We start from the raw sequence: 12348 nt of genomic DNA on the forward strand, positions 1-12348 counted from the left end.
TGCAATCTACTCACCCGTGGCAAGTAGATTGCAACCCGGAAGAGCCAGGTTCATGCAATCTGCGCATGCGCAGATCGCCAGACAGCGTGGCTGGCGAGCGGGGCTCGCTGCAGTTCGGTGAGCCCTGAAATATCAATATTAAAAATTATTTTTGATATAACTTTAAATACTTCAACATTTTATTTTTTTTCTGTTTTAGGCAAAATTTAATAATTTTCGTGGGCCCTAAAAGTTTCATTTTTTTTGATGTGAGAAAAAAATTAAAACATTTTCTTTGACCCTAAAAGTTCATTTTTTTTCTTCTGATTTTAAAAGAAATTAAAATTTTTTGTGGGCCTCTAAAAGTATCGTGGGTCCTAGGCACTGTGCCTACTGTGCCTAATGGATAAGTCGGCCCTGCGGCTGGGCTGGGCTGGGTGGGGGCGGCACCACGCATGCTCCGCGCGCCCGGGACGGGGCTGTGCTGCGCATGTGCCGGGCGCCTGGGGCAGGGCCATGCATGTGCTGCGCGTCTGGGGCGGGGCCGTGCATGCATCGCACTCCCGGGGTCGGTGCCACTCTCCCAGGGCCTGGGGTGCACGAATGGCTCAGGCCGGCCCTGCTGCTGGGACAAATGAACTGTCCCCTGCTGAGGGAGAGATCCAACACTACTTCCTCAGTCCCAGCTGTGCCTTTGGAAGAGACCCTCATGCTTAGCATTGCTCCCCATTTCTGCGTTATATCATCTCCAACATGACCATGTTTCCTGCCCCTTTGACACACATTGGGGACTGGGTCTATCTTCACCTCGTGATAGATTCATTCTCCTGCCCCTGCTCAGTCTGGTACACTGCTCCCATCCCCCCTGGAAGAGAGACATGCCAGGTACTGCCCCCACCTGCCCTGGGAGACAAAGACTCTTCTGCTCCCTCGACCTCTGTCCAGCACTGCCCTCTGCCCTTGGAGAGAGACTCCCTCCTCAGAATTTCCCTCAGCTTGACACTGCCCTTAGCCCTAGGAGACAGACCTATCCCAGCATTGTCCTCAGCAGGGCACTGCTGCCCTTCCCTGGGAGAGACCCCAGCACTGTCATCAGTCCAGTGCTGTACTTCTGTTGTGAGAGACTTCTAGTTCTGCTCTCAGACTAGCACTCACTCCTGCCTTCCAAAAGACAATCAGCACAGCTTCCTGTTTTTTGCCATGGCCTCCCTTGCCTAGCACTACCCACACTATCCCATATCACCCTTCCACTTCCCCCTTCTTGGCTCTGTCCAGCAGCAGCTTTGACATACTGTGCCTCTGATCTGATATTGCTGCTCACTCATTTCAGAATGACACTGCATAGTGTATACCTTGGTCTGTCCATCTTCATTTCTGCCTATTTGCCAAAATGAGGTTCAGACACTGCTAGATCTAGACCAAGGATGATTTTCTGCCCTGGAAGAGTTGGTTCTGTACCTTTGCCATGATAGAGCAGGCTGAACACCACTGCTCTGCTCATCTGACTTAGCACTGCTATGTGAGCATCCTTCCCTCTCGGTCAATCTACTCTTCAGACATCAGGATCCGCAGCTCCCCGCTGCCCTAGACACAGCTGGGTAATAATCTACCATTCCTATGAGCACAGCTGTGTTTTCTCTCTCCACCTGTTGTGATACATCCTCCCATTACTGCATGACTTGCAGAATCAGCATCATGTGTCACCATACTTCCATAGGCATAGATCAATTGTCCCACTCTTCCCAAGGAGCAGCTGTATTGATACCCTCTTTTCTATGGACAGAACTGTATCTGCATCCCTTTCCCTAGGAACAGAAGGACTTGCTCTGGACTTGCCCCTGGAAGAGGTGAAGGTGACTCTGCACCCACTCATGCTGTCCATGTGCCCTGGCAGCAGCTGGATCAACAGGTCCATTCCAGCCTACCTACCTTTGGCTATTTGGATCTTACCCTACCCCCCTTAGGCATTTGTATTTACACCTGCCTTAGTACAGCTAGTTCCGCACCTTCCGTGTCCTGGTACAGCTGCGGTAACAGTGTCTCTGCTCAAATATCATACTTTACAGTCTGTCTTTATAGCCTTTCTTTATGTGCTGGCACAAACACTGTTACAGCTTCTGAACTAGCTCTTTCCAAGCTATAGCCAGAATCCAGATGTGTCCAGCAGGAGGAATATAGCCTGAAACAACAATAGTAGTAAATGCTTTCCACCCTTTCTTCAAACTCTGGGACTGATAGCCTGTCTATCTTTTTCTTCTTACATCTTGCAAAGATATGTCTTGAGTCAGTGCTGACCCAGCAAGTTCACAGTGGTGTGTTGTGTTCAGCTCTTCCCTTCTACTCACTGCCTACCTTCTCCTTTCAGAGCTGGATTCGAATGTGTCCTGGGTTTGCTGAGTTACAGCAGTTCCTGCTTCACTTAGATCAGAATCTTCCCTGCTAATTCATCATGACATAACCAACCAGCCACCTCCCACTACACATGTGGATAAACTTCTTGTTTCCCATTGTTCCAGGCACATGTGACTTAAGGCCTTCATCATCCACCTAGTCTGGTACAGGTAGGTTTAACCGTTTGGAAAGTGGATTGTTTCTGGTGGGAAGAAGGATGTATATGGTTTGCATGGGAGGTAGGGAGAATATCTGGGTTTGGGGATCTTGGGCATATTAGAACTGTTGTCTGGAGTCAGACCTAGTTCTGAGCTGTTCCTTCAATACTGGATAACTTAACTGGTGCTTTGATTAGCTAAGATTGAAATATACTGGGATAGATAGGCTGGAACGGAGTTGTTGATCTTCATCATAACTGGTAGAGGGGGAATTGATGTGGCAAAACAGGGAGACTGGCTTGGAGAGAAAAGGGCATCTGTTAAGAACAAACGAGTGCCTGCTGTAGGGGAGAAGGGAAGAAGAGGATCTTAAGGTGTTCATTCACAGTAACTCTTCCATTCATTAAGGGTGATTGATGCTTGCCAGGCTGTCACTGACTTGCATAGGTATCATGTTCATCCTTGCACCATTCATAAATCAACATTTTTTGAGTTCTCTTTTCCTTCATATAGGGTCACACAATGAATTCTTCTTTGCCTGCTATTCCTCCCTCCCTGGTCTCCATGGATACTGATTTAAGAGCAGGTTAGATAGAGGTCTATCAGGGATGGTCTAGAGGGTCTTGGATCCTGCCATGAGGGCAGGGGATTGGACTAGATGACCTTTCGAGATCCCTTCCAGTTCCAGTGTTCTATGATTCTATGATTGGTCAGCTCCATATTTACGCCAACATACTGGCTTCCACAGTTCAATTCTTTTGTCTTTAGTATCAATTCCACTGCCTTATGTCACTTTCGCAGGAGGATTTTCCAATGGGTCATACAGTCCCTTGTGATTTGATCACTTCTTTATAGTCTCTGTAACTGGTTTTCTCTTTTCCATTGTTGGATCAGTGCCAATGTTCTTTCTAATCTTTTCCATCCATGTTCAGGCTAAATTTTTTGTGCACCAAGGCATATGTGAATCTGCATTACCAGTAGAAACAAAAAGCCTAACTGTTGGCACTACATTGATCAGCGGAGCAGGCATCTGAATCTCTTCGGAGCAGCCGTACAAGCATTGGATTTACAGGGGACAATTTACAGGGGTCCTTTTCCTTGCTTAGACTTGCAAAGTTCACTTTGGTGGTCATTGGTAATAAGAGTAGTGGAAGAACACAGTGTTACCATAGCTCCACTCCTTCCTATGTAGTCATTTCCTATTTTGTATGTGTGCAACTGATTGTTCTTTCCTAAGTGGCATATTTTACATTTGTCCTTATTGAATTTCATTCTATTTATCTCAGATCGTTTCTCCAGTTTGTCCAGATCATTTGGTAAGTAGTCAGGGGCTGCAATTTGTATGACATTAATGGAATGGGTGAAGGGTCTGAGAGGGATTTTGGCTACAGGAGGGAGCTCTGAGTAAAGAGTTAGGAGGTGTGGGTTCTGGGAGGGAGTTTGGGTGCTGTAGCAGGTTGCAACCTGGGGCAGGGTGTAGGAGGGCTTCAGAGGGTTGGCTACAGGAAGAGGTTGTGATCTCGGGCAGGGGTGATTGGGGTACAGTAGAGGATAGGGTGCCTAGTGCAGGCTGTAGCCAGGAGGTGCTTACCATAGTCTGCTCCCGCCTGGCAGCCCAGCTGGATGCTGAGACAGGCTCCCTTGTTGCTGCGGCTCCACATGGCGTTCAAAGTGGCCAGATGCTGGGGGCAACATGTGTGTATGCACAGCACACCTTTGGGGGAAAGAGGGGCAGCTGGTCTTTTTGTGCTGCCTGTGCCAACAAGCACTATTTTTGCAGCTCCCATTGTCCAGTTTCTAGGCAATGGGATGCTGTGAGGATGGTGCTCAGGGTGAGGACAGGGCATGGAGACCCTCTGACCCCCAACAGCCATGCTGCACATACACACTGGCCAAGCAGCCAGCGGCTTTGCACGTTGTGTAGGGCGGTGGCAGCCAGGGCACCTGCAGGAGGTTTGCAGTGGGCCAGATTAAAATGTTTGGTGGGCCAAATGCAGCCTGCCTCAACCTAGATTGTGTTTCTCTAGTTTATTAATGAGAAGGTCATATGAGACTGTATCATATGCTTTACTAAAGTCTATATATGCTACATCTACCACTTCCCCATTATCCACCAGGCTTGTTACCCTGTCAAATAAAGCTATTAGGATGGTTTGACACAATTTGTTCTTGACATATCCATGTGGACTGTTACTTATCACCTTCTTATCTTCATTTTCATAATCCTCCTGGACTGTCATTTTCACTGTCATTTTGTTTTAGTCTCTCTGCTGGCTCCATCTCCAGGGTATCAGACACAAACTTCCTGTCCTTATCTTGAAGGTCTTTCATAATGTATTCCTGCCCTATTTATCTCTCCTGATATCAGCATTGATCCCCCCCCCCTTTGCCATGGGTAGGTTTTAAGGGCCAGGGATAGATGTCCTCTTACTCATTTTTCTATAAATCTCACATCTGTTAAAAAAAAGGGGGGGACACCCTATAGTTGAAGTTGCAGAGGTGTATGTATTTATAAAGGGGTCATTTCCCCATATTTTTTACTTTATCATCTTTTACTCATTGCTTTGAAATTTGTCATATTCCATGGGAATGACATTTTTGTATGTCTTTAGTAAGAGTGGTTCAGCTGTTTTCAAGAACCAAGAGAGTGGTGAAGAAATACAGTTTTGCAATTATAAAAATGCATTGTGCCCCTTTTTTATGTTTCTTTGCTCAGCTCTAGTGCCTCCCTGGAAAATGGTATAAACATGCATTTGGCACATATTTGCATACAGTCCTTAGATTACAGTGTGCCTTTTAGTGGGCTGATGGAAATTGGACTTGATTTGGGAAAATTACAAGGGTTGTAAAAAAACACTCAGTGCATGTTGAGTGCTCTTAAACAATAAAACAATTTGTTACTGTTTCCTCTGGCAGCACAAGTGCCATGTGAAAATTGTGTACAATTCTTTAATTACAAGGGATATCATGGTGCAGAGGTGGAGTTAAATTTGTAAATATCAGGGAGTTCAGTGGGAATGACTTCGAAGTGACCCATAGATCAATTTTTGGGGAAAAAAAAGGCTTGTGCCATCTTCTTTTTCTTTATATGGTAGAAAATGAAGAGCTGGAAGTGTTTTGGGGGGTTGTTTGTTTTTCCCTTTAAAAATACATAGGTCCAAATCAGACTCTAAGGACAGCTTCCTGAACTGTCAATGTCCATCATCAGCTGCTACAAATGGAGATCCAAGAAACCTTGCAGTAAATGATTATTCATAGAGTTTAAGGCCAGAGGGCCATCTAGTCTGACCTTCTTGATAGCATAGGACAGATAATTTCATTAGTTACTCCTGTGACTAAAACATAAACTTGGAGTTTGGCTAAGCCATATCTATTGGATTTCATGACAATCGTTGTGTTGTTTTGCTAAGGACATAAAAATGTGTGTTTATTGCTACAGTGACTTAATTTAACTAAGCTTACTTTACAAGGGTCTGAAGTGATGTAGAGAAGGTTTTGGTTTTGTGGAATTCTGGTTCACCTTCTGTTGGAAGAGGGGTCTGTATACTTGGGATGGCCTCCACTTATGGAGTAGGGGGAACCAATCTTCTAGATCAGTGGTTCCCAACCTTTTTTGTACCAGGATTGGCAGACCCATTCACAAACTTTTGGTAGACCAGAAACATTTTATTTGCATGTGGCAGCCCCCCCCCCCCCCCCCCCCCCCACCAACACGCGGCCATGGCAGATCCTGTCCCCCCGACACATGGCAGACCCTGGTTTCCCTCCCCCGCCATACAGCCGGGGTAGGTCCTGGCCCCTCTACCTGCCACATGGCCGTCCCTCTCCCCGCAGCACCGCAGCCACTCGCCATGCAGCCCTGCCAGCAGCAGCAAACCGGCTATGAGAGCTGGAAGTGGGGCCATGATGAGGCTGCCCCAATAGGGACAGCCTCACCACTGCCCTGGCTCCAGCTGCAGCACACCTGGTTGCCAGCCTCCCCATTCACCCTACTGCTGCATGGAGAAGTAGTTGGGAAGAAAATTCCTTTATGGGGAACTCCAGCGGGCTGGGGCTAATTAAAAACTAGGAGCAGCCTGGCAGGCAGGGATTCATGGGGAACCTCTGTGCTAGGTGGCTAGAGTGGTTAGGAGGATGTTAAACTAATAAAAGGGGAGGATTACAAAGAGGAAAGATACAAGACCTCAATGCAGAATTGAGATCTTGGAAACAAATTGAAGGATATGGAGGGGAGCCTGGGTAATGCAAAGTTGGGAGCCTGGGTAATGCAAAAGAGATTTTGGGATTACTAATTTAAGAGCATAACATTTGATTTTATTATGGACTCTGAAACTTCCTTGCAACGCAGTCCACTTCTGATAATAAAAATTACTACATGACTCCTGGAAGGGAGAGCGAAGCCGGAACCCATTGCCATGGTCAGAAGCAGTAACCCAAACACTTTAAAAAGGCCAGTTTCATAAAGCAGAAAATGATTGATTAGGTGATTCATAAAGGTAATAATGCTGATTTAATAGACTTTTGCAAGGCATTTGACTTGATACCATTTGACATTTGATTAAAAACTAGAATTATATAGAATTAACATGATACATGTTAAATGGACTTAAAGTTGCCTGACAGGCCTCAAAATCTTCAGGGGGTAGCCGAGTTAATCTGTTACAGAAAAAAACAACAAATGGTCTGGTAGCACATTATTGACTAACAAAATATGTAGATGGTATCATGAGCTTTTGTGGACACAGCCCACATTTTTAGATGACTGGAGTTATGAGTTTGGGATGTGTACACTCAAAATAAATAGGAGAGGGGAAATGAAGAGGGCAGGGAAGAAAAAGGGAGGGAGGTGGGAGACAGAGCATCAGTAAGTATCTGGAGAATGGGTACTTAAACTGAAGCAGATAAAAATCAAAGTCAATAGATCGATTCCCATGTCAGGAAGGATACTCCTTAGAGAGCTGTTAGCACCTTCAATAATTGTTAAATTGGTAGTGTCCCAACCAACTTCCATCACGAATGAGTCTATTATCATGTGAATTGAATTTGCGGATGAACTGTTATTCCAATGTTTCCCTGTGGATCTGGCTTGTAGAGCTGCTTTGTGATAAGACAGCTACTTGGAGATCTGTCAGAGTGTGATTTTGAAGGTTACAATTACAAAATATAATTGTAAATGAAGACTCATTATCAAATAGAAGCTATACAGTTTAACATTTTTATCAATGGCCTGGAAGAAAGTTTGAAGATGATACACATTGTGGGAGGGGTGACGAAGAGAGGTCACCGATACAGAAGAATCTGAATTTCTTGGTAAGCTGAGTGAAAGCAAACAGTATGTTTTAATATGGTGAAATATATGCATCCAGGAACAAAGAATGTAGGCAAAACTTATAGGATGAGTGACTCTATCATGGGAAGTAATGACTCTGAAACAGATTTGGGGTAGTGGTGGATAATCAGATGAACATGAGCTACTAGCACTGCGGTGTGCCCAGTGCAATCCTTGGATGTAGGCATTAAGACGTTATTCTATATATCTGGCATTAGTGCAAGTGATGCTGGAATATGTGTCCAATTCTGAGGTCTACAATTCAAGGATGATGATGTTTGGAGACCAAGCAGTCATGAGTATGATTAATGGATTAGAAAACATGCCTTACAGCAGAGGTGGACAAAATATAGCCCGTGGTATGGATTCATCCTGCCAAACTGCTGGACCTAGCCTGCCACCATTTTACTGCCCAGTGGGAGCCTCGAGCAGGCTCCCTTCCTGCTGCACCCCCACGTGCTGCTCAAAGCGGCTGGCTGCAAGGGCCATGTGCTTCATGCTCCCAGAAACTGGCCAGTGGGAGCTGCCTGGGCTTTGCTTGCCAGAGAGTCTTCTTCTGGTGTGCACATGGCCCTTGCAGCCAGCCACTTTGAGCAGTGTGTGGGGGTTCAGCAGTCAGGCAGCATGCCCGAGGGCCAGGATGGGCTACTGGACAGGAGCCGCCTCAGGTAAGCACTTCCTGACCAGAGCCTGCACTTGGCACCTCAATTCATTCTCCCCTCAACTCTCTGGTCACCCTCCTGCACCCCTGCTCCAGGTTAGGACTGTGAAAGTGTAACCGTGAACACTGTTAACCAACGAGCCTTGGCTCACCGGTTGACCTTCACGGTTACACACAGGCTCCTGGTACACGTGGGAAGCCTGCTTAAAAGCCAGCTCCCTGCGTGCACCAGCACCTGGGGAACCGACTGCCACCGCCACATGTAACCATTGAAATTTTCAGCAGTTATACAGTTACTTAAATATGTTTTAATATTCTTATCCCTAACCCATACCCACTCCCAGGCCCTGTACCCCAATCCCCTGCCCCAGATCACAGCCCCCTCCTGACCTAGGTCACAACCAAGCCCTCACATTCTCTCCTCCACTCCTACCCCAGGTCACAGCCCCCTCCAAGATCCTGCACCCACTCTTATAGCCCTCCTCCAGGTCAGAAATGCTTCCCTCTTCTGGACTGACACTCTTTCTGCAAATTGGGATCAGAAGAAAATATAAAATCTGGAAGAATTCAATAATGATCTGGAAGAAAATATAAAATCAATGCCAGCAAAATATGCAGATGGTGGAGTGGTAAGTAATGATAGGGTTATGTCAGTTACATAGACCAATCTGGTTTGCTTGGTAACATGTATAATTTGAATGCCAGGTATTTTAATATAGCAATGCCATACATTTTGAAACAAAGAATGAATATCACATTTGCAAGATGGACTGCTGTATCCTACAATGTAGAGACACTGAAAAGAACTTAGGGTTCTTTCTTGGAGTGTCATGCTGTAGCTAAGGGGACAAAAGCAATCCTTTGATGTATAAGCAAGGGACTACTGAACAGGAACAGGTTGGTATGACATTAGTGAGCCCATTACTGAATAGTACATCCAATTCTGGTGTCCACACTTAAAAAGGATATTGAAAAATTGGAAAGGGATCAGAGAACAGTTACAAGGATGATTTAAGGTCTGAAAAACCTGCTTTAATAGTTAGTCTGTCTAAGCTCAATCTATTTAGTTTAGCCAAAAGAAGAGTGAGGGATGAATTGGTCACATTCTGTAAATATCCACAGGGAAGACATTTACATTGATAGGAGATGGCCTTAAATCCAGCAGAAGAAGGAGAATGTGCTTCAACGGGTGGATGCTGAAGTTAGACAAATTCAGATTAGAAATAAGGTACACATTTTTTACTGGAATTGTAATTAATAAAAGTTTGCCCAAGGATATGGTGGATTCTCTATTACTTTAAACTTGTATATCAAGTCTGGGTTTATTTCTAACTGACATGTTGTATCTTAAACCAAACTTATGGCTTTGATGCAGAAACTACTGGATAAGGATTAGGGATGTAAAAGCTTGTGAACAGGGGCTGTTAACAGGGAGTTTGGAGAGGGAGTTGGGAAGGGGGTGAGAGACACTTGCCATTCTTTAACATCTTTTCACTACACTCCTGCCCTTGAAGGAGGCATTTAATAACAACTGAGGAATCTTTCAGAAGGAAGCCAGGTATGGATGGCGATAAGTCTGCTGTTGCTACCTGCACAGCATGTGTCATGTTTGTCTTTGTAGTGGGGTGGAGTGGCCACCCACAGAGCCAGAGGAGGAGGAACCCTCCAGATGCCATGTTGGGCTGAGGCTAACCCCACCCTGTCACCTGACCGGAAGCCAGGGAGTAGGCCCAGGACTATAAAAGCCCAGGCAGCAGCCTCAGTCAGGGCTGAGCCTGCCAAGAGGCTAGAGGCCTCTCCTGGACTCCCAGCCTGGGGAGTGGGCACCAAGGCCTGGCCAGGGCCCCCTACCTGCCGGGGCCCAGAGGCAGACTACTGGCTCCCTGCCTGGGAGGCGGAGGCCCAGCGTAGCCAGCCTACCTTCCCAGAAGCAACGGAGGAGCCACAGGGCCAGCCCGAGCCAGTGCTCCAGCACCTGCCCCGGAACCAGGAGAAGTGGCCCCAGCTACAGCCCCGGCTACCTCGACCGGAGGCACCGCCGGAGACTTCCATGGACCCTGACTCTGAGGCCTGGGCCAATTGCCTGACCCCGCCTGCACCCGGAGCCCAGCTGAGCCCCCATGACCTGCAAGCGGCAACCGACTGGACCGGGCTGTCCCAGTGGGATGAGACCCTCCTGGACTCTCTGCCTCCACCGCCCGACACCTAGGTACCGCCCGAGGGGGGGAGAACGGAAGTGGCCCAGGGATAGTGGGGGCTGTTAAAGGCCCCTAGGCTGGCGTGTTTTGGGCTGGAGCCTCCACTGAGCTGAAGCAGTCTGCACTGCTGCCCTAGGGCCCTGAGCCGGGGCGCAGTGGAGTGGGTGGGCCTACGCAGTGGGTACGCCCCACCCTGCCACCCACCTATTGGGTAGCAGTCTCCCCCCTCGCCACTGCCACAGGTGATCCGCCTGCACCCCTCCTGAACAAGGAGCTTCCTGACTTTGTGTGTTCGCTGCCCTTCCCTGAACCAAGGGCCTGGCTACTGCTTATGAACTGACTGTGCTTGTGTGTTGCCACTCCCTGAACTGAGGGCCTGGCCACCAGTTATAAACTAACTGGGTTGGTTTGCTGCCACACCCTGCACCGAGGGCCGGGCCACCCCTTATAAACTGACGGGGGTGGTTTGTGGCTGTCACACCCTGAACTAAGGGCCGGACTGCTCCCTGGGAACTAACGGGGCTGGCCTTAAAGGGACTGGCCGCCCACTGAGCCGGAGGAGGAGGAACCCCTCCGGGCAGGCAGACCGACTACAGTCTTCCTCCCAGAAGAAACGAGGGATTTCATCTGCACTAAGTGCAAGCTGGTCACCATTTTGGAAGAAAAAATTAGAGGACTTGAGGCCCAAGTATCAACCCTACGTTCTATCAGAGAGGATGGAGACTTCCTCTATAGAAGGCAGCGTTTAATCCTGCAGGCACCGCAGGCTGAAGAGCCAGTCAGGGCAGTACAGGACAAGGAAGAGAACTGGCAGCATGTAACCTCTAGAAGGAGAAGGCCAACTCAGGTATCCCCCATTCCTGTAGAGATAAGTAACCGCTACCAGGCTCTCTGCACAGGCACTGCGGTGGAGAATGCTTTGGCAGGGACTTCTCAGGCTGTGTTTAGACTCAGGGTTTTTTTAGAAAAAAGTAGCCTTTTTTTTTAAGAAAACTTCACTTGCGTCTAGACTGCAGCCACAGTCTTTCGAAATTAAATCGAAAGAATGCGGCTTTTCTTTCGACGGCGGTAAACCTCATTTCATGAGGAAGAACGCCTTTTTTCGAAAGTGCTCTTTCGAAAAAAGGTGTTCTTGAATGCCAACAGGGCTTTTTAGAAAGAGAGCATCCAGACTCACTCACTGCTTTCTTTCGAAAAAGCGGCTTGCTTTTTTGAAAGTACTGCTTGCAGTCTAGACGCTCTTTTTCGAAAGAGGCTTGCAGTCTAGACATAGCCTCAGGGAAGAAATCAGAAGGGAACACCACCTACCGGAAGGCATGTGATGCGTAATCCTAGGAATGGGGGTTCCACGACCCCCCCCAAAGATGAAGACAGGAGATGGTGGTCGGGGACTCCCTCCTAAGAGGGACTGAGTCATCCATCTGCCATCCAGACCTGGAATGTCGAGAAGTGTGCTGCTTACCAGGAGCTCGCATTCAGGATGTGACCGAGAGTCTTCCGAAAGTGATCAAACCTTCGGATCACTACCCCTTCCTGCTTCTCCATGTAGGAACTAATGATACAGCCAAGAATGACCTTGAGAGGGTCACAGCAGATTATGTAGCACTGGGAAGAAGGATCAAGTAATTTGAA

The 12348-nt window shown here is 47.4% G+C and overlaps 1 protein-coding gene across 8 annotated transcripts in view; it reads left to right on the plus strand.

Annotated features, from left to right (window-relative positions):
* Window positions 1-12348, plus strand: part of SMARCD3 (SWI/SNF related BAF chromatin remodeling complex subunit D3) — a 289042-nt gene that overhangs the window by 5237 nt on the left and 271457 nt on the right. For 4 of the 8 annotated variants that reach the window (XM_089776877.1, XM_089776882.1, XM_089776879.1 and 1 more), the window contains exons 2-3: window positions 2345-2540; window positions 3815-3844. The gene's annotated coding sequence lies outside the window, so the exon portion shown is untranslated. The remainder of the gene's footprint in view (window positions 1-2344; window positions 2541-3814; window positions 3845-12348) is intronic. The other 4 variants (XM_089776878.1, XM_089776884.1, XM_089776876.1 and 1 more) reach the window with 1 other exon arrangement.

The sequence above is a fragment of the Pelodiscus sinensis genome, chromosome 2 (genome assembly GCF_052426305.1).
Source record: "Pelodiscus sinensis isolate ZL-2025 chromosome 2, ASM5242630v1, whole genome shotgun sequence".
Lineage (NCBI taxonomy): Eukaryota > Metazoa > Chordata > Testudines > Trionychidae > Pelodiscus > Pelodiscus sinensis.